This window comes from Euprymna scolopes, chromosome 45 (genome assembly GCF_053919585.1).
Source record: "Euprymna scolopes isolate OS-2025 chromosome 45, ASM5391958v1, whole genome shotgun sequence".
Classification (NCBI taxonomy): domain Eukaryota; kingdom Metazoa; phylum Mollusca; class Cephalopoda; order Sepiida; family Sepiolidae; genus Euprymna; species Euprymna scolopes.
This window is the reverse complement of record NC_136526.1, coordinates 60,110,274-60,133,063: the sequence shown is the minus strand read 5'-3', so window position 1 is coordinate 60,133,063 and position 22,790 is coordinate 60,110,274. Positions and strand designations below refer to the sequence as shown.

The 22,790-nt window shown below is 36.3% G+C and overlaps 1 long non-coding RNA gene across 1 annotated transcript in view; it reads left to right on the top strand.

Moving 5' to 3' along the window:
* Nucleotides 1-14,469: 14,469 nt before the first annotated feature.
* Nucleotides 14,470-22,790, top strand: part of LOC145269790 (uncharacterized) — a 261,099-nt gene continuing 252,778 nt past the window's right edge. Inside the window, exon 1 of the long non-coding RNA XR_013865240.1 lies at nucleotides 14,470-14,563. This is a non-coding gene — a long non-coding RNA (uncharacterized LOC145269790). The remainder of the gene's footprint in view (nucleotides 14,564-22,790) is intronic.

The window sequence follows — 22,790 nt, the reverse complement described above, 5'->3', positions numbered from 1 at the left end:
ATAAATAACAGGATTTAATAGAATAAGTAGTTATCAAGATAGAAAAAAATGCATTATGCACGGTAATTTTGGCGGCCATCTTGTTTTTTTTCCTTCGTGTAAAATTCTGATTGCTTAGGGCGCGCGCGCATGCGCGTAAAAAAATGGCCGCCAAAATTACCGTGCATAATGCATTTTTTTCTATCTTGATAACTACTTATCTCTGCAACATTTCAATGCGATTTTCGTATTCAGCATAGTCGAAAACCTTTAAATGTCGTCATTTTTAAGAGAATTGTGGAGGTGGACCTAAACGAAACAGTTACCAATTTTTTTTTTTAATTGTTATAATTTTCGATGCTCTATTTTCATTAAAAAAAAACAAAAATAAATTCATGCATTTTTCTACTGAAAACCATAACTTTAGTAAAGATGCTTTTTTTTTTTTTTTTGTTTAAACAAAATATTACATTCCCGCTAAAATATAAATAAAAATAATGGATTCATTATAATCCGCAATCATTTTTTAAATACTGAAAATTTTCTTAAAATTGGTTAATTTACTGGTTGTAGGGGAAGTTTTAAGTAACGGGAGGGGTCAGAATATTTATACATTGTGAGCGTCATTCATTTTGCACATACCTAGATACTACACTTTGATCTCGGCCAAAAGGTCAATAACCATTTTTCTCTATTTATTTATTCATTTGGAAAATTTTCCCTGGTTTCCATCCTAACATTTTCCTTTAAAATGACGATGTATTTGGGTTTTTGGATATGCTGAAAACGAATATCGCAATTAAGTTTTATAAATAAGCAAGTTCGCAGAAAATTGAAATAATTAATTTCATTTTTTGTGATTTAAAGTGTTGTTTTATTTATTTATTTTTCTAATTACAAATTTTCTTGAATTAAAAATAATTATTTTATTGTTAAAAATTAATTCATGTGTTGTTAAGAAATAACCTGTTTTTTTTTTATTAAAAAAAAAACTCTATTTTAAATATGAGTGGGGAGAATTTAGGAAAACTCGTTCGCGTAAAAATATTTTAAAAAATATTATGAGGGTGCGTTGCGTAGTTGCCTTTAAAAACCATATCCCCTTCAAGAACGAGCATAAATAAATGTTTTTTATTCAATTATGGGCAAGTTTACCTACATAGCAAAAATGGACGAGTATTTCAGGCATGAGTTTTCCGGGGGAATAAAAATACAAACAAGATTTTCTGTGAGTTTGCGTGAGAAAATGATTTATTTTAGTATCAAATTGAACAAGAAGAACGACCATACAAAAAGGTAAATATTGGATTAATGATTTTGGGCCTGGTTTTAAGTTTGTGAAATATTCCTAAATCGCGAACCCCAGCTATGTCAGGAGTCAAGTAACTCAAGACTATAAATCATAAAACTGTCCATCTGAACTTTTGTGCAGGTAAGAAATTGAGGTTCTTTAGAAGTAACCGTCGTGAAGCTAACAAATAATAAGATTCTCTTGAAGTAACCATTATCAGAACTTCTCAAAAAGTCTCAGAAGTAGGCCACAGAAGGAGTAACTTTAGCACCTACCGCAAATAGCTCGCAGTGTAGGTAACAGAAATACATCAAGATATTTTCAGGCAGACAAGACTAATCTCGTTTCTTTTATTAATTACAAGAAACCTTCTCAACCACCAATAGCTATGGCTAATAATAAATTACCTGAAAGTATTTTGTTCAAACTACTCGGCTTAACATTCAAAGGGAACCTGAGTCGGAAAAGATACATCGAGAGCATTGCCAAGGCTGCTGCGATGAAGGAGGGGTCTCTCTACCGTGCTAAAAAGTTACGCCTGAAAGTATCCTGTACATCTACAAGGCCATCATTCGCCCACGTATGGAGTATCGTCGTCACATTTGAGCTGGTGCATCTGCTACTAGTCTCTTATGTGGGGAAAATGGCTTACCGTACAAACGTCCTCATGTCTGTCTGTCCTGTGAGTTGCACGCGTCGAGAAAGAAAGAAAGAGTCCATCATGGCGGCCGTAACGTTTTGTAGTGAACAAAGTCTTGCGGGATCACGTGTCTGTGCCTCATAAAAACAGGTCACTTGTGGGTGGGAGAGAAAGGAGAAATCATTTGAGGTTTGAGAAGCGGCAAAGTCAGTTGGAATAATTGGTTGTGAGCAGTGATTTTTGCCTGTTGATTGACTGCAAGTTTTTTCAGCCCATTTTTTGCAATGGACAAGTTTGATCTAAGATTGATACCGGAGTTCAACGGCTTCTCCGCTGGACCCTCGGTAGTTGAGTGGTGGGAAAAGGTTGAGCTGGTCTGCCGGCTTTGCAAAATAAAATATCTCCTGCTTGTCATCCCATTGAGGCTGACTCAGGGGGCATACTCCATTTATCAACAGCTCGGGGATGAACCAACTCTGGAGGAGGTTAAAGAGGCACTATACGCAGCCTTTGCTAGGGACCCTTTTATTGCCTGGAGGCAGTTCAGCGAACGGCGGCTTGGGTTAGATGAGACGGTGGACGTCTACTTGGCGGATTTAAAGAGATTAGCTGCGCCGCTTGGTGGAGTGACTTAACACATATTAAGTTGTGCCTTTCTCACAGGATTCCCGGATGACACCAGCCGACTGCTGTGAGCATCATCAAGGCTTAGTGAGATTGGGCTTCAGGAATTGTTGGCTAGAGCCCACAATATTTTAAAAGAAAAAGATGCAAAGCCAGTGCTAGCAGCCGCAGAAGCATCTACTCCATTAGAAGATGGCATAAACTGTTATAAATGTGGCAGGCCAAACCACTTTTCTAGGGACTGCCGAAGCCGAAGCAGTGTAAAGGACACGTCTGCTCAGGAAACGCCAAGATGCATGTGTTGCTACTGGTGCAGCAAGCTAGGTCACGTAGCAAGGAGTTGTCTGGGAAACGGACAAGGGGAGTAAACTATAGCGCCAGTATTCTCCCCAGATCATTGACAAATAGGGCGCTACCCACAGTAAGAGCGTGCATAAACGCATTGCGCTCATAGACACAAGGTGCACGCAGACTCTCGTGTGCAAGGTATGCTGTGACGCATGGGACAAAAAGAGGATTCCAGTACTGACAGTCGGTGGGGGCATGCTAGCCTCTTGTGGAGTTAATGTCATTCGTACACGTGTCGGTTATGGGCCTACAATAACCGTACGAGCCCTGGTAGTGAGCGGGGACCTTCTTGGTTATGACCTGCTGTTAGGAATGGACGTTATTAAAGAATTGGGTGGTGTCCATATTGATGGTGAGGGTAAGGCACATTTCTCTAATGCTTGCCTTGCTCTGGGTGCATCCATGAAACTGGAACAGCCTGACTTTCATGCGGAATTCGACCACCGTACGAGATCCTGGACAGTTTCTTGAAAATAAGCGGACGAGCAGCCACCCGGGAAGTTGTACAATAGCGTTCTGGAATATAAAATTCCCCCGGGAGTTCATGGAGAATAGGATAAGGAAATACAGACTTGGATAAAAAATGGATGGCTAGTTCCCTATCCAGAGAAGAAATTGCCCCCCCCACAACGTGTCTGATCCTGTTAATGGCGGTTATCCAGCATAATAAACAGATGGTGAGCCTGGTACTCAACTATCGGGAACTAAATGAGCACGTAAATCCTTTTACAGCCCACGAGGATGTATGTACCAAGAAGTTTAGGGAATGGTGGCAAGCAGGATCTAATGTATCTGTGCTGAATCTTCGTAAAGCATATCTTCAAGTGCATGTCCATCAGTCACTATGGCCCTATCAAACAGTGCTCATCAACGGAGAAAAGTATTGCTTAACCCGCATGGGATTTGGACTTAATGTGGCGCCATCAATCATGCAAAGGATTGTTGATGCTATATTGACTAAGGATGAGCGCATACAGCGGGCAACATCTGTATATATTGACGATGTGTATGTGGATGAAGAAATTGTGCCTGCAACGCACGTAAAAGAACATCTTCACAACTTTGGCCTTCTCAGCAAGAAACCAGAAAGGCTACGGGATGGTGCAAGAGTGTTCGATTTGCAGGTCTGGGAAGAAGATAATGTCCTGTGTTGGAAATGAGGCAATGAAATCCCAGGTATGCCCTGTGTTTTCACGCGACAGAGCATATTTTCATTGTGCGGAAAGTTGGTTGGACACCTTCCTGTGGGTGGCTGGCTTCGTATTGCAGTGCCATTCATCAAACGGAGACACTCTGTCGTCACCATCGGATGGGATGACAAAATTTATGACGCCTCTCTCAATATAATGGTCAGAGAGGTCCTCGCCAGAGTGTACAAAGAAGATCCAGCATGGGGCAGATGGTGTGTTGACAGCCAGTGTATGGGTTGACGCAAGCTCTCTTGTTATTGGTGTGCCATTAGTCCATGATGGAGCCGTAGTGGAAGAATTCGATGCAGTGATCAAGGGAATAAACTTGACAATCCTTTGGAAGACAACCACCTTGCGACTATTCACAGATTCTGCTTGCGTCCATAAGTGGATTTCAAGCACTCTTACTGGACGGGCTAGAGTGTGAAACAAAGCAACGAGCAAGATGTTCATTCGTCGGCAGCTCAACACGATCATGAGCCTGGTGAACGAATATGCACTATCAATGGAGGTGTCCCTAGTCAGATCCAGCATAAATAAGGCAGATTGTTTAACAAGGGAACCTCAAAGATGGCTTGATGCCATAAAAAAGAACTGTTGAACCTACGCAACCTCCCTGTGCCGCTTCTATGATCCCTGGTCAATCTAATCGGATTAAGGAAATCAACCAACAAAGCGGGCATCCTGGAGTCAAGCGGACCCTATATTTTGTTAAGTTGGTTGAACCAGGAGTGCAAAGAGCAGATGTCATGGAAGTGGTCAAAAACTGCATGGAATGCCAGTCCATTGACCCGGCACCTGTTTGCTGGGAAAAGGGGAAGTTGGAAGTTAGGAGCCACTGGAGCTGGCTAGCGATAGACATTACTCACCACAGTGATGAGGATTTCCTGACTCTCATTGATTGCAATCCGTCAAGGTTTGCCATAAAGCGTATGCTGCGTCGCCAAGATACAGTCACTATTGTCCGTCAACTAAACAATATATTCCTTGAACGTGGACCTCCAACAGAGATATTGCTTGATAATGGTGCTGCATTTACCAGTGAGCAGTTTAGGAAGTTTACTGACAGCTGGGGAATACAACTGAGGTTTCAATGCGCCCATGTACCTAGTGGAAATGGGATCATTGAATGGAATCATCGAACCGTCAAAACAATCGCGGCTAGATCAGGCTGCACAGTGTTTGAGGCAGTTTATTTGTACAATGTAACCCCGAAAGATGATGTTTTGCCCTCTACGGCGCCAGCTGATACATTGCATAGGTATTATGTCAGGGTGAAGGGCATAGAGACGAACCCGCTACCTGAACTGGAAGTAGCTGGAGAGAGAGTGAGGAAAGGGGATGTTGTGTGGATAAAAATCCGCGAGGCAAGTGCACGACAAGGTATGAAGTTGGGCGAGTCACTGAAATAAACAGCCCACAAGCAGTGCAGGTCAACGGCGTGCCTCGTCATGTTAAAGACATACGGTTAGTAACATAACCATCACTAGACAACATGAGCGAATCAGAGTCAGAATCTAGCGAGGCATCTCTCTGGATTGCAGCACGACCATCAGACAGTGTCTCTGAGATTAGTAGCCTTCCAGAAGAGGCAGAGATGCTCGACCCTCAGACCATAGACAAAAGCACAAGTGAAGATGAGGTGTGTGTCGTCCCCCCTCGAAGAAGCACCTGGCGAAGACGATCACCCCCCCCCTTGCCATCTCTGTGATCATGAAATCAGTAGGAGTGTGGGGAAAATGGCTTACCGTACAAACGTCCTCATGTCTGTCTGTCCTTTGAGTCGCACGCATCGAGAAAGACAGAAAGAGTTCATTATGGCGGCCGTGACGTTTTGTAGTGAACAAAGTCTCGCGGGATCACGTGTGCGTGCCTCATAAAAACAGGTCACTTGTGGGTGGGAGAGAAAGGAGAAATCATTTGACGTTTGAGAATCGACAAAGTCAGTTGGAAGAATTTGTTGTGAGCAGTGATTTTTGCCTGTTGATTGACTGCATCTTACTTCTGGACAGGATTCAAAAGTCACCAATCTGAACTGTCATCTAAGAGTCATCCTTTGTCCCATAGACGAAATATTACAGCCCTCTCTCTGTTGTACATGTATTTTAATGCTGGATGCCCCAACGAACTACAAACCCTTGTACCCCCTCTCGACGAGCAAGTTCTACCCCTGCACCATAGATATCTTTAAATGTAAGAAAACCTACTCTAATAGATCTTTCCCCAAAACTGCTAGACTTTGGAATTTCCTTCCTGGTTCCTGCTTCCTTAACTGTACTGACATGCAAAGTTCAAGTTTAATGTGAACAGACATTTTGCTGCTCAACTCTCTACATAGTCTCCCTGCAACTTATGTCCCTGACAATAGCCCCTGCATCAAAAGTGGACGTGTACTTTTGTCTGGGGTGCAAATGTAAAAAAAAAAAAAAAAAAAAAATTAAAAAATTAATAAATGAAAATAGAACAATTCGTCTTCCATCATCACAACTACACAATATGACTATGAAAATATATTTAATAAAGAAAATAGTCAAAGACAGAACGCATCAGAAACACACACACACAACAGAAAACATTAATTAATCGCAAAAAGGGAGAAAGAACAATTAGCCTTCCAGTCAATATATAGGCAACGAACAAATACATTTAATAAATTTAAAAAAAAGTTTTTGTAATGTTTTGAGATGTTATTCATGAGTTGTTCCCCTTTGATTGCAATTACTCACACTATTCCTCTTTCAACAACCTCCTACCGCATAAACTATATAAAGGCATGGTGCAAGTCTATAAATGGTCCACAAGTAATCCTTTTTCCTATAAAAATCTGAAAAAAATCTTTATAATGTACGTACTTGTCACTGCACGAAGATGTCATATAAAAAAATCACGTAAATCGATCAAGTAGTTTTTTTTCTATTTAAGAAAATCAAATATTATCAGACGATTCATCGAAGAAAAAGCCACGCACCATCTTGTTTGAGAGATAACGCCACTAACGACCCCTGGCGGAAATATGGGTCAATAAGGGCAGACCATGCAGCCCATCAAATATTTTATCAATCAAGTACTTTTTTTTATTGATAGCGGCAGATCTTGTTATTTGAACTGGTTTCTTAAAACTGTTTGCTCATATTATAAGCTCTATTTCCTATTTGGTTTTATCGAGTTCTACATCTGGCTGAGATAATTTTATAAATATTAATTCTTTAATATTTATAATATACTTTAATTTTACTATCTTAAATCATTTTAGTAAATTTAATTGTATTTTTTTATTTTATTTTATATATATATATATATATATATATATATATATATATATATATGTATATATATATGTATATATATGTATGTATGTATGCACATATATATATATATATATATACATATATATATATATATATATATATATATATATATATATATATATATATATATATATATATTGTGGAAATTATTTTTCACCATCTTTTTTTCCTTTTTTCTTTTCTTTTTTCTGCTGTTTCTGTTCTTCTTTCCTTCCTTCCTTCTTAACTCCCTTCCTGCCCCTTCCTTAGCTTCCCCCTTTTTTAATGTCACCTGACTCCCTTATGCCCGTTGATTGGATGAGACGTTTTCGTGCTAAATTGAAGCACGTGTGTGACATTTTTGAATTAATTCGGCAGTTGTGGAAAGGGCGTCGTCGAGACAACAAGTATCGAATGCATTCCCTTAAGGTCTCGGATAAATAGGGACGCCTGGAAATTTACTAAGGTGATGTACAACTCTGTCTTGACATTAAAATTATTGAAAAGAACCAAGAGAAGAAAATTCGCTTCAAAGTTTTCTAAGACACTTGAAAACTGAATTCAATTATCGAGAAAAGGATAATTGAAGTTTAAGAAGAAAATTCGCTGCTGGAAAGTTTCTAAGAAACTTGAAAACTCTAAAATATTCTGCCTCCATGGAATTTTAACCTTTGCAAAAAGGACTACGGAAACGAGTTTCCAGGAAAAGAACTGATAAAAAAGAACTTTTAAATAACACGAACTCTGAAAGTAAAATAAAACCCAAACAGAACGAACTTTCTAAATGTTCTATTCGGAAAAAGGCGCCCAGAAGCTTCCAGTAAGTGCCCCCCCCTTTTCTTTCTTTCTTCCTCCTTCTCGATCTCTCTTTCCTTCTCTTTCCCTTCACTCTCCCCCCTTTCGGTTACTACTACAAGAATAGTTTTAAGCCAGATGGACATTTTTGGCAGCCCATAGAGGCCACGAACTTTTCCTTTTGCCATTATATTTAATAAATTCTATTTCTCACATTTTTCTTTTTTGTTTGTTTGTTTTCTTCCTTGATGTTTCAGAGTTTAGTAGTAACGTCTAATTGATTAAGAAGAATTACCTTCCACGGGAAGAAGTGGATAATAAATTTCTTCAAGATATATATATTATACAATATATATATATATATATATATATATATATATATATATATATATATATATATATATATTGTATAATATATACAGGAATTTACATCGGTAGTCGGTACCGACGGTTTCAAGCCCGGTAGTTGAGGACTGCTCCTAATGTCCGCCTCAGGCTCTCTTCAGCCGACTCTCATCTATAAATTATATTATATAAAGGTTTTTCCCTAATAATAGAGCACTGTATGAGATTTCTTTTACTACAAAAAGTACAAGTATATATATATATATATATATATATATATATATATATATATATATATATATATTGTTGAGTGGTGCATTTTAGTGAAATAGAGACAAAAATGGACAGGAATTCAAAGGAGGAAAATAGATACACGTGTTGACTGATGAGGAGAACTCTTTATTGTAAAAAGGGGAAGAACAAAAAGGGGTTATGGGATATGTACAGGGAAAAGGGAGGTAATAGGGATACACGAGTTATCGGACCTTCAACACCCCCGCTTGCTCTTATAGTGTGAGCGTATTTTTTTTTTACTTATTTATTTATTTGTTTATTATTATTATTATTATTATTATTATTATTATTATTATTATTATTATTATTATTATTTTTTATTTATTTATTTTTATTTTATTTATTTTTTTTTTTTGTGTTTATAAAGAAAGAATACGCGTATATATAAGAGCATCACATCAGCAAAAAAAAAAAACGAATTTAAAGCCCGAATAAAAGTGGTTTGAATTTTTCTAGTTTTGCTCGGGTTGGGGGTTTGGTCATGATGTCTGCGAGCATGTCTGTTGTGGGGCAATAGATAATTTTTATGTTGCCGTTGTTCAAAGCGTCCCTGATGAAATGGTATTTTATGTCTATGTGTTTGCATCTTTGTCGATGCACTGGGTCTCTAGAAAGTGCTATAGCGCTTTGACTGTCCTCGAATATTTTAATGGGTGTGTATTCCTTATACCAGTCCATTTCTTTTAGTAATTGTGTGAGGTACATACCTTCTTGGGTTGTTTTTGCTAATGCCACATATTCGGCTTCGCATGTGGATAACGCTACCGTGGGTTGTCTTTTTGACTTCCAGGAAATGGGTGGACCGCCTTTTGTTAGGCTGAAACAGTATCCAGATATACCGTGTCTGTCGTATTGGTTTGATGCCCAATCGGCATCGCTGTACGCGAATAACTGGAGTTGATCGTTTGATCTTGTATAGCATAGTTGGTGTTGCATAGTACCTTTTATGTACCTAAGTACATGTTTGGCTGCCGTCCAGTGCTGCTCATGCGGTTTTGATAAGTGTTGGGACAACTTGCGAACGATATAGCTTATATCTGGTCTGGTACAGATCATCAGATAGATTAGGCTGCCGACGACTTCACGGTACTTTCTGGGGTCGATGAGGTCAGAGTCATTTTCGGTTAGATCACACTTTAGTTCACATGGAGTTGTCCTGGGTTTGCAATTGGTCATATAAAACCTTTCCAGTATTTTTGTGACGTACCGTTCCTGGCTCATCAGTATACGACTTTGAGTTATGTCGAAGTCTATCCCTAAGAAGTGTCGGAGTTTTCCAAGGTCCTTCATCTGAAATTCGGACATCAACATCTGCTTGGTGGTGTTGAGCGAATCATTATTATCGGCTGCGATAATTAAATCGCCGACCCATGAGATGATGGTGATTCGTTCCTCACTGTTGTGTCGCATGTAGACACAATGATCCACTCTATTCTGAATGAAACCATTTTTGGTGAGGTGGTCGTGCAGGGTTCGATTCCAATTTCTGCCCGATTGTTTCAGTCCATATAGGGATTTGTTTAACATACAGACTGGTTTCTCGCCCGTTTTCCATCTCACTTCAAATCCCTCTGGTTGCTCCATGTAAATCTCGTGGTCAATTGGGGCATGGAGGTACGCCGTTTTGACGTCCATTTGGTGTATGATGAGATCGTATTGGATAGCTACTTGCATTAGTATGCAGATTGATGTGATGTCAGCTGTTGGGGAGAAAGTCTCTGTATAATCTACCCCCTTGGTTTGGTTGTAACTCTTTGCAACAAATCTTGCTTTGTATTTCGGGGATCCGTCAGGGTTTTCTTTAATTTTGTACCCATCTACCGCTGATTGTTGTTTTGCCTTTGGGTAGAAGTGTCAGCTTGTACACGTCGTTTTCTTTCAAGGAATTGATTTCCTCCTGCATTGCTTTGATCCAATGGTGTGCTACTGGGGAGGTCGTAGCTGCTTTATAGGTGTGTGGTACACCATGTGCGACTTTGTAGCAGTAGTCGAGATTGACAAGTGTGTGACCACTCTCGTCTTGAACTGTCGTTACATAGTCCTCTAAGTAGCTGGGCATCTTGTGTTCCCGCTCTGGGTATCTGCTTGTATAACTGCTTTCTTCTATGATATTGAGTGGTTCATCAACACTAGGCTGTTCTCTGTCTTCTTTCGGTTTTAGATTTTTTGTCAAATCTCTTTGGAGGAAGTCCTCACTATTGCTTGGTGGAGAAGTTTGGTTTTGTTCTACGTCAGAGTTGTTGATGAATTTTACTTGTCTGTGTTTATACACTTTCCCACTTTCAGGGTGGTAGATTAGGTATGCTGAGCTGTTTCTGTCGTATCCGATAAATATCCCTCTCTGACATTTTGGGTCCAGTTTCCCTCTTGTGTTGGAGTAGGTGTAGCACACCGAACCGAAGATGTGCATTTTCGAGAGGTCGGGTTTCCTCCTGGTTATTTCGTAATATGGAGTTTGTTTCAGGCGGTTTTTGAAACACCTGTTTCGTATAACTGCGGATGTCATGACAGCATAGGTCCACAGGGTTTTGGGTAATCCACTCTCTATGATCATGCATCTCGCCATTTCGAACAGTGTCCGCCAATTTCTTTCAGCTGTTCCATTCTGGTGAGGTGAGTACGGTGCTGAGGTCTAATGTTTAATTTTGTTTTTGCGGACTAATTTCTGGAAATCGTTCGACTTAAATTCTGAGCCGTTATCTGTCCTCAGTATTTTTATTTCGCCGTAGGGTGAGATATCCGCAATGAATTTTTCGGCGGCGAGTATGGTGTCGCTTTTATTTTTAATAAAATATACAAATACAGCACCGGAGAAATCATCGGTGAACGAGACAGCGTATCGGTTTCCGTTTAGGTCTGCCGGGTTTATAGGGCCAGCTAAGTCCGAGTGAACTAGATGTAGTATGCTGGTTGCTCGTTCGTCTGGGTGTTTGTTTCTGCTTTGAGGGAATTTTCCTTGAATGCAAATATTGCAATTTTTATTGTTTGCATTTTTTGGTTTTATTTGCATTCCACGAACTACAGCGGGTAGTTTCGTTACGTCGTCGTAGTTACAGTGACCGAGTATTTTATGCCACGTGTCGACGTCATAGCATTGATGGCAGCTGTCTTCGGTGGTTTCATTCTGTGTAGTCGTTAAATAGTACAGTCTTTTATGTACATACATTTTGAACCTTCTGCCGTTTTTATGTACGAGTTCATTTTTATTTTCTTTAAAAATGACTGTTGCTCCGTTTTTAGTAGCAGTTTTTATGGAGAAAATGTCTTGTGGGTAGGAAGGTATCAATAACGCCATTTTTAAAGTAACTGTGACGCGGTTTCCATTTTCGTCTACTAAGTGTATTTCTGCGTCTCCTCTTTTTAATGCAACGCCGCTGGTTTTTGTTCCGTCCGCTAACTCCATGTAGTGGTTTTCTGGCTGGAATGTTTGGTCGAAATTTTTGAATTTCTTCTCATCTCTAATGATTTGAGAAGTGGCACCAGCGTCGACAAGCAAACCCGTGGGTGACGTCGTCTTCCGCACGTGGTAGTCCTCTATTTTGAATGTGAACGTGTGTTCTTCTTCAATGTCCGCTGCCTTTTTCATAGTATCCCTACGTTTGTAGCGGCAAGACTCTCTTTTATGAGTGGTGGCTTTGCAGTAGTTGCACCATATTTTTCGTTTGTTGTTGGCACAGTCTGTAGATATATGCCCTTTTCCGCCACACATGTAGCATGTAGTGTCTCGCTCGTCGCAGTCGTTGTTGCTTATAGCAGTTCTCAAAACAGAGGAAGTTAGTTTCATCACGTCGTCCCTGCTAGACTCGTTTTTGTGCTTCAGAGTCTCTTCAAAGCTGTGAAGCTCGGTTTTAAATACCGGGAATGTTAGTTCTTTGTTGCTGTGAGTCACATATATAGAAAATGGGTCGAACTGGCTAGGTAATCCCGTTAATATCATCGCGATGATTAAAGCATCGTCCACTGTCTGTCCGGCATTTCTGAGGGCTGTTAGAACGGTTTCTGTTCTTATAACGTAGTCCGTGACACTTTCATCGCTATTCTTTTTGAGGGACGTTAGTTGGGTGTATAAAGAAATTACTCTAGGCTTCCCTTTTCCTGCGTAATGTTCGCGTAATATTTTTAGAGCTTTTCTTCCATTGTCTGCAGCTTCTCTCATTATCAGGGATCAGCTTTTATCGTCTAGAAACTGTACCAGTTCGGCATACGCTTCCTCATTTCTTTCATCGTCGTGTTTATTTGTAGAGTTTACGCCTAAGATGGCGTCTTTTAGACCGAGCGTACGTAAATGGCCTAAGAATTTTACTTCCAAAATTTCGTATTTGGCTTCATCTCCGTCGAAAGATAATCTGCTCCATCTGTTTCCATTATCAGTTCTGGGCCCATAACCTGTTGAGTGGTGCATTTTAGTGAAATAGAGACAAAAATGGACAGGAATTCAAAGGAGGAAAATAGATACACGTGTTGACTGATGAAGAGAACTCTTTATTGTAAAAAGGGGAAGAACAAAAAGGGGTTATGGGATATGTACAGGGAAAAGGGAGGTAATAGGGATACAAGAGTTATCGGACTTTCAACATATATACATATATATGTATATATATATATATATATATATATATATATATATATATATATATATATATGAACAAATGATTAATAAAACATGTTAAAAACATTTTGAAAAAGAGTTAAAAACATATTTAATTTTAAAAAGGGAGCACAAGATAAGTGGATAGTCCTTAATCCGCGGAGTTTCGAAGAAATACTCTCCTTCTCATCAGAGGGTAGGAATTAGCAAAATGCGGGATCGGATTTTGCATGTAAAAGTATTTAATGAAACCACAAGTAAGTCACAGATCTTTCTTGTTTAAAAAAAGGGTCAGGTAAGGGGAATAGGAGGTAAAAGAAAAAATGATAAAAAGATTTCACATGAATGGATAGTCCGGTGAAGGGTAAAAAAATCCAAGAATAGCAAAATCCAAACACGGTCGAATTAAAAACTTCCAATCCAACAGATAAGTTCCAAATGGTCCAAAATGATCCAAAAGGCAGAATTCCTTAGAAAAAAAATCACAAATGGAATGAGTTCAAAATCATTAAAAGAAAAGTTTAAATGTGCACAGAAAAAGCACTCGTGAGAATATTTAAAACACGTCTGCCAAGGCCGAAAGAATCAAGTAAATTTGATTACCTTGGTAAACTTATTGTAATTTATATATATATATATATATATATATATATATATATATATATATATATATATATATATATATATATATATATATATATATATATATATATATATGTATTAATTTTATTTATACAAACATTAATGGCTACATATGTGCATACATGTTTCTGTAATCACCCACGTTGGGGGATTACGTCTTCAGTATATATATATGATATAAAAATATATTCCAAATATGTAAGGGTACTGGCGTCGTGCGTCGTGGTAATGGTTCGAGTAAGTTTATTGCGTGATCGCCAATAATTTTTAACAACGAAAGAATATTTTGTAATTTAACAAAACGCAACAAAAAAAAAAAAAAGGATATGAATTAAAATAAAATAAAATAAAATTAATTTTCTGCGAACTTGCAATAAATAAATGAAATCACAATAAAATGAACACAAAATTTAATTTTCTGCGAACTTGCTTTTCCGGTCGCCATCTTAAAATGTTGACTTCCACCCGTCAAACTCGTCTCGTTTAAATCAACTCATCTTATAATCGTTTCTTTGTTAAAAACAGATTGCCAAACAAAAAGTAAGTATTTATTAATTTAATTGCTTTTGAAGCTCTTTTTTATTACATTATGATTCCCTTTGTTTTACAACAGGGGCGCGTCGAAACCATTATGATTGCCTTTGATTTAATACAGAAATGAGTCAACATTTCATGATTGCATATAAACGAAGAATGCTACTATATAAATCACTCTAATCGGGTTTTTATTGTTTAGTTTTGTTTTTAAGGTTTATTTCTTCCTTTTTTTTTTTTTCAAGTGCCTTGAAAATTATTTTTTATTGAACGCATCGCAATTATCATTATTATTACGTACTTTAACATAACCCGCTACTAAAAACATCACAAGAAGATATTAACATGTTATATTTTTGTTTTATTATTTTTAATGAAAATATGGAAAAAAGTGGAAGAATAATACTGATATTGAAATAAATAAATAAAAAAGTTTGTTTTTTTTAAATTAACAGGAAGTACCTCTCTCTTTACTTTAAAATTCACCAAAATTTAGGAAATTTTCATGAAATTTTCTGCATTTAGTTATTAACAATCACAGAATATAATAAACATTTTTTTATCTTCGTAGAAATATTTTATGTAAACAAAATAACTATTTTCTAAATTTCTATTTAAAGTACGAAAAACGCATGAATTTATTTTAGTTTTGATGAAGATAAAACATCGTAGATGTTAGCAATTTACTTTTTAAATATTTCTCATATATTTTACAAAAGACACTAAATTCATGTAAATATGGAAGACGTGGTTCTACAATTCATTGTTAAATCCACTCAAAACAAAAACGGCCTTTTCCATCTCTTTTTATATATTCTTGAAGGACAGATAACTCACTGGTACTTCCTGTACAATTGGCAGATAACTTCTAAATACTATTCCAACACATTAGTTGATAACTCTTTTCCTGCTACATCTCCCATGCTGTGACCACAGGATAAATTATCATGATCATTTTGTGTGCACCAGAGAATTGTCCAATTTTCTATGTTTTTGTGTTGACAAGTTTCTTGGCGCTCTTGTTCTGCAGCGTGAATGTTCTTAATGATGGATAACGGTCTGTGTATGTATATCAACCTGTGTTTCTACTTCCTCTGTGGTATCATCAATTTCCATTTCTTCATCAGGCTCACCAGTAAAGGTGACATATACATACATTTTACATATAAATGTAAAAATGTCTCTTAAAAACAATGACTAACAAAGATTTTACTCAATTATATATAATCTGCATTCAGCATTTTCACGTCTTTGATCGCCAGTTTAATGCAAATGTCTTGCTTTAAAAATAAAACAAATATACAGAAAGAACAAAAGTTCTCGGAAACTTAAAACCCTGCCTTATCATGCTAGAGTATCCTGTACCTCTACAAGGCCACCATTTACCCATGTATGGAGTATTGTTGCCACATCTGGGCTGGTGCATCTAACACTAGTCTCTTCTCATTGAATAGGGTTCAAAAAAGGGTCTGCAATATAAAAGCTTCCACTTTGTCAACTCAAATCCCTATTCTATCACCGCAATGTTGTCATCCCTGTGTTTTACGACTGTGTTAATGTAATGTGCTCTGATAAACTCGTTATGCCCCCTTGACGTACCTATCATTGATAAACCCGCTTAGCAACATTAATACACTCTTCCACTGTTGAAGTCCCTAAATGTAAGAAAAGTGTCCACTCAAATAGCTTCTCCTCTGTCTTGGGTTAAATTGAGTAAAAAAAAAAACAACTTAAAAATAATGGATCACTAAGTATTTGTTTAAAAATATAATACAATAAATATATAGAAAGAACAAAAATTCTCAGCACCTTGAAACCAAGCCAGTTAAACAATTCATTCGCATGACCAAAATATCATAACAAAATTGGGTGAATAATTGCTGTGTTGAAAAGAGAACTTTGACGACCTGCTTGCTCCTGTGATTGTGGTTCAAGCTGAGTAATATGAATGTATTATCACACTGAATAGATGGAGAGATGTCTAGCATCACTTGTAAAACAAACCCTTTTAAACTGTTTCTAAATTGTAACTTTATTCCCTTGCCATCACATTATCCTCTACATAATTCATTCACTTTTTTACTCTTATTCACTCAAAACAAGACATATTTCTACTTGGATGTAGGGGCTACTATTTAGGATTATATCTACAGGCACACTAGCGAGTTGAGCAGTAAGATATCTGGTATCATTACATTTAAATTTCTGTATAATTATAAGAGTCAAGCAGAAAATAGGGGAGAATTTGAAGTTTAGCAGTTCTAGGTAAGAAAGTATTATCGCAAAAACATAAGCTGCCTTCAGGACTGCCAGCAATCACTGTAAAAGAGTAATGAAGAATGCGAGGGAGTTTTATGCTAAGTCTGTCAAGTCTAAATTGCTGAGCAGTGGGTTGATTCTCATTAGTTTAGCAAATAACAAACAAGGTCCTGAATGGAAGTATATGCTCTATCCCAACCATCATCAATGGACCTGAGGTACTGTCGTCAGCAATGGAGAAAGCCCAACTCTTTGCTAAGAACTTTGCAGGTAATTCTACTCTATGCGATCAGGGCTGCCCTGCCCCCACATTTCCTCCTGTCTGAACACATGCTATGTGATATAAAAATATCTGTGCATGATGTTGGCGAGCTAATCAAAAACCTCGGTTCCAGTAAAGCGACTGGTTCTGACGTCATTCAAATTATTGTGCTGAAAAGGCTTTAACTAGAACTAGCTCCTCTACTTACAAAACTGTTTAAGCATTGTCTTAAGGAAAATTGCCGGGAAACCTAATCAGTATGTCCTGTATTTAAAAATTCAGGTGATCGGTTATCTCCCTCTCAATATAGACCTATCAGTCTCTTGTGTATCATAAGTAAGTTGCTGGAATCTGTGTTAAATAGAAAAGTAGTCACCCACCTCAGCAAAAATAAGCTTCTTATTGACATACTGTATGGTTTCCATTCTGCTATATCTACAGCAGATGTGATAAAGTTATATTTCATAGGATTAGCAAATCTCTTCACGGAAGCTTCCTTTCAAGGCAAATTGCTCTTGACATATAAAAGGTCTTTGATAGAGTATACCATAAACGTCTACTCCAGAAAATCCCCAGCTATGGTATAGCTGCAAATGTTTTGTCAATGAATCATTTCTTTCTGATAGGTTCATAAGTGTAGTGGCTAATGGACAGAAATCAGAAGCTCAAAGCATTAATGCTGGTGTCCCTCATGGGTCCATTCTAGGCCCAACTCTCTTCTTGATCTACACCAATGTTCTCCCAAATCACAACACTAACATCTCTGGCAACATATCAAAGGCCATATACAACCATGTTGTCTTTGATTCTCCCTGCTCTGATCTTGAGCATGCAGTGCAATGGGGAAATAGGTAGCTGGTTAATTTTAATGCATCTAAAACAAAGCTTCTATCTTTACCTCATTAACGCTCTGATTTCTGTCTGGCATCAATTGAAATAAATTGCTTTCTCTCGAAAAGGCTTCATGTTCTGACAAGCTTCTGTGTCTGACCTTTACTTCTGATCTGAGATGGATGCACACATCAAATCTGTTGCCAGTGCTGCTGGAAAAATGGTGCAATACTTCTACCGTTCCAGTAAATATCTCACTGCTGATGAAATTCTCTACCTAGGATTGAGTACTCTTGCCATATCATGTCAGGAGTTGCTAGAAAGACCTTATCCTGCCTTTACAGAGTTCAAATAAAACCTCATAGCCAAGAGGAGGATGCCCTTTTACTCTTCCCTGCAACCTTTTTCCTACAGAAGATACGTTGAGAGCCTGTCTTTGCTTTATCTTTATTTTCATGACACATGCTTGTCTGAGCTCCAATCTATAGTCACCACTTTCCTGACTTTCGTGCCAAAATCATTATCAATAATTTCCTCCACTCTTTATCTGTGCCAAAACATAAACGTAAATTCCCTGAACAAAGTTTCTGTCTTAGAACTGCATGTCTATGGAACTCTGTTTCATTTTCCTGCTTTCCAACTGACTACAATATGGTGTCTTCAAGTCTCACATGAACAAATTCTTGATGAGCCGTCTGCTTAATCATTCAATTTACCAAATTTTCGCTACTAATGATGAATATGATATTTCCTATTGACTCCCACACGTTTATTAACCCTTATCCTCGAGTGGCCTCCAGGCCTTGATAAGTGTTGGCTCCTTTGTATAAAAACAAAAAGAAAACATTTTAGGCATCTAGGAACGTATGCAGTAAATAGTAAGCTCCTGCTGCCTATTTGATATGTTGGGGATATTAAATTTATTAGATTGGAAATGCTTTTTTTTGATTCTGTCTATAAGGAAAAGACTTGTGGTTGATGCACCAGCCCAGATGAGGTAATAACACCATTTGTTTGCCAATTGTGTCTTTATTGAGATACAAGACAATATATCATCTCAGACACAATTTTATCAATTTCCTAATGAATATTAGGAGTAATAAAAGTCTAAAGGTCGAATTCTGAAGCACACTGGTGTTTATATCATGTTATGTAGACGTACAAAGGGCGAATGAACTCTTTTTCTGGGTCAACGGCCAACTAGCACCGTGTATATTTGTGTGTGTATATGTGTATTGGGGTGGATAGGGCTCCCGTAAGCCGTGGTGAAGGCAGCCTTTCTAGGAGAAGCAAATCTCTGATTTAAAAAAACCATAAAGCGGAAGACCATTACCCGCATTAAGCCGGTCTGCAGTTTAATTTGTTGCTGGCTATCTTGCTCTTGCTTGTTGCTGGATTTCAACATTTTGAACCGAGAGAGAGACTTAGCTGTCGTACAAAGCTAAGACCCTGTAACATCATATTTGTATAGATACTCCCTCAGGCATTTGGGCTCATGGATTTTAAATGTCTAAGGGAGTGGCACTCGTCTGACAAGACGTTGCAATCATCATGTAGATGTACAACTACCGAGGACAGCATGAATTTTCTCTTGTTTAAGAAGTTGATTATATTAATGATTGGCCCAGTAACAATGTAAGATTTAATTTTCATGAGAAAACTTTCATCCCAGACTCTATGAAAGGCCTAGGATATATCAAGGCCTACTGCCCTAGCAGTCACTTCTGATCAAGCAAGTTCTGGTTTTCCCCATCATGCAAAAGACCAAGTTCATTGAAATCAATTTTATCAGTCTCGTCCATTTGTGCCAAGTGAAATTTGTGAACAGCAAATTACTGAATTGATCCAAGGAAATGATGAAGAATATCTTGGCCTTCACTGGTTCCTTTGCGTAAACCTGCTGTTTCACTTCCATATTTTATAATTATTTTAAGATGTTACCTACACAATTAATAATGATAACAACAAACCGTCTTTCTGTTAAATTGATTCTATTTTATGTTGAAACTCAATTGCATCAGGGCGTTCGTTTATAAAAATCTGAGAAAAAAAAATATCCAAGGATCAACGCATGGGATTCACTTGCATTCATGTTGTTTATATATATGGTCAACAACAATACCCTGGATAATTGTTTTGTCTAAGAATAATTTGATTGTATGGAATATTTTTAGTAATACTGTAGTAATTAATTTGTATAAGATCTTTATACTAGACATTTTATGAATACATTTTTAACATAATTCATCATATATTCTTATATTAAAATTATTTACTAGTAAATTTGAACTGCATATACATATAGCCAAATGTTCAAGTATATTTGTATAACTTTTAATGAAAACATACTGCTTAATGTCCAAATAGTTTTTGAATATCAGTTAATTATTTTTGTTTGTAAAATTCTTTATTTTTTTAATGATTATTTTAATTGTGTGTAACTTTTAAAGATATAGATCTTATCCTTTATCAGCTATATAAAAATTATAAAAATCTGAAAAAATAAATATCCCAGGATCAACCCTAGAGTTCACTTGCATTAATGTCATGTTGTTTATATATATATATATATATATATATATATATATATAAACATTTAAAAAGTAAATGTTTTAATTTTAACAGTATTTTCTGCAACAACACCCTGGACCATTGTTTTGTCTAAGAATAATTTGATTATATGAAATATTTTTAGTAATACTGTAGTAATTAATTTTTATATTTTTCTACAAGACATTTTATGAATACATTTTTAACATACTTCATCACATCTTGTAATGAAATTATGTGATTTATTATTTTTACAAACTTATTTACTAGTAAATTTGAACTGCAAATACATATAGCCTAAATGTTCAAACATATTTTTGTAACTTTTAAACAATAGAAACTGCTTAATGTTTAAATAGTTTTTGAATATTAGTTATTTTTATTTATAATATGTTTCGTGTTATTTATTTTTTTAATGATTATTTCAATTGTGATGTTTATTTTATTTTTTCATTTGTAGATTTTTGTCAGGTCAATTATTTTGAACACAGTAATCTTTATGAATGTTCTGATTAGTTGCAACATCACTAATGTAAGATTTTTGGTGTTAAAAATACAATAAAAATTTAAATGTTTTCAATACATTTAAACAATGAGAAATTAGAATGATTCACATCTTTTTATTGCATTAAACTAAAATAAGTTGATTTGTTATTTTTGTAGTCGATTCCCAAAAATCTAAACTGCCTATATCAATATATAACCTATATAAATTGTGAGTTATAAAGAAATCATACTGCTTAAGGTTCAAATATTTTTCATATAACAGGTAATGATTTCTATTTATAAATTTTTAATGTTCATTATTTCTTTATTATTTTAATTGTGTGAACTTTTTCTTGAATTGTAAATTTTAGTACGGTCAATTAATTTAACAGCACAAATTTTCTGAATGTTCTGCTAAAAAATTAATACTGTCCGTTATATTTTTCAAAATAAAAAGATAAAATCATGAAAGTTTTAATAAGATAAAATTAAAAAAATAATAGCGTTGTATTTTTACAATTTTTAAGGTAGAGATTAATACTTTATATTTATTTGTATATTTAGAAACGTTTGGAAGATCTTACCTCTCACCTTTTTAAAAAAATTTTATATTTGATTTTCACCCCAAAACAAGGCAAAGTTCCACTTTGATGTTGGAGACTATTATCAGGGACAGAAGTTGCAAGGAGTTGAGCAGCAAGATGTCTATTTAAATTACACTTGAAATTCTGCATGTCAGTTTAGTTGGGGAAGTAGGTGCCTGGAAGAGAATTCCAAAATTTCAAAGTTCTGGAGTAGAAACTATTAGAGTAAAAGTCTTACTTACATTTCGCGATCTCTACAATTAGGTCCACATGCTTTTGAGGTGTCTAGAGTTTTTATATCATGTGCTTGAGAAGGGGTGATTTTCGGATCTTTAGTTTTAACTTCTGCAGGACGACATTCATTGTAATATAATGTCGCATCAACATAAAATCTGTAAATCTAGTATGTATTATATAATATAATATTAAATTGTCAATATGTTTTTTATTAACAATAGTTATGATTCTACTCCACCTTTCAATTCCAATAGAAGCACTAACTATAGTAATAATAGTATTTTAGCATGTTCGTATTATATATTACTAACAATAATAATAGTATTTCAGTTCAGAGAAATATGGCTGCAAGTCTTTCTGCTTTCATTCCAGTAAATGTCACTAATGAATGTTGTAAATACGACTTTTGTTTAAATGCAAAATTCCATTATTTCTCACTTTACTACTTGCAAACCATGAGCATATGTATGGAGACCAACAGTCATTTTTTTTCATCATGAATAACTAACACACATGATTAGCTACGTTAATTAAATAATGGATTGATATTTGTCCACATTACTGAATTATTTTATAAGTTTAAAATTACAAAATAAAAAAAAATGAAATGTTAAAAATCACCGAAGAAGCTTTTGTTGATATTTAGTTTAATATTCTTGAAAAATAATTCATTTTCTGCATGGATAAGTGTAGCAGAATTAGCAGTAACCAAAATGAGAAATAAAGAGCTTACCTTGGATACGTCTGTTTTTGGCTAAGCGAAAGAGAGAGTTCCAAGATGGCGTCCATGGGCTTTTATTAGCGTTTACCCAATGTAATTATCGTTGAATCATGTCTACTCTCATGCGATTATGCAAATATGTCGTTCCCGGCCGCTATAAAGGCAGGACACTGGAAAAGAGAGGGTGTGTTCTGCAGATTGGGTGTAGGTGATTCCGGCGAGTAGATTGTGCTTGTTACAACCCATGTGTCTGCGAGAAGCAAGTTTTTGTTCCGGCTGTTTTTAGTTGTATTTTTTGTTGTT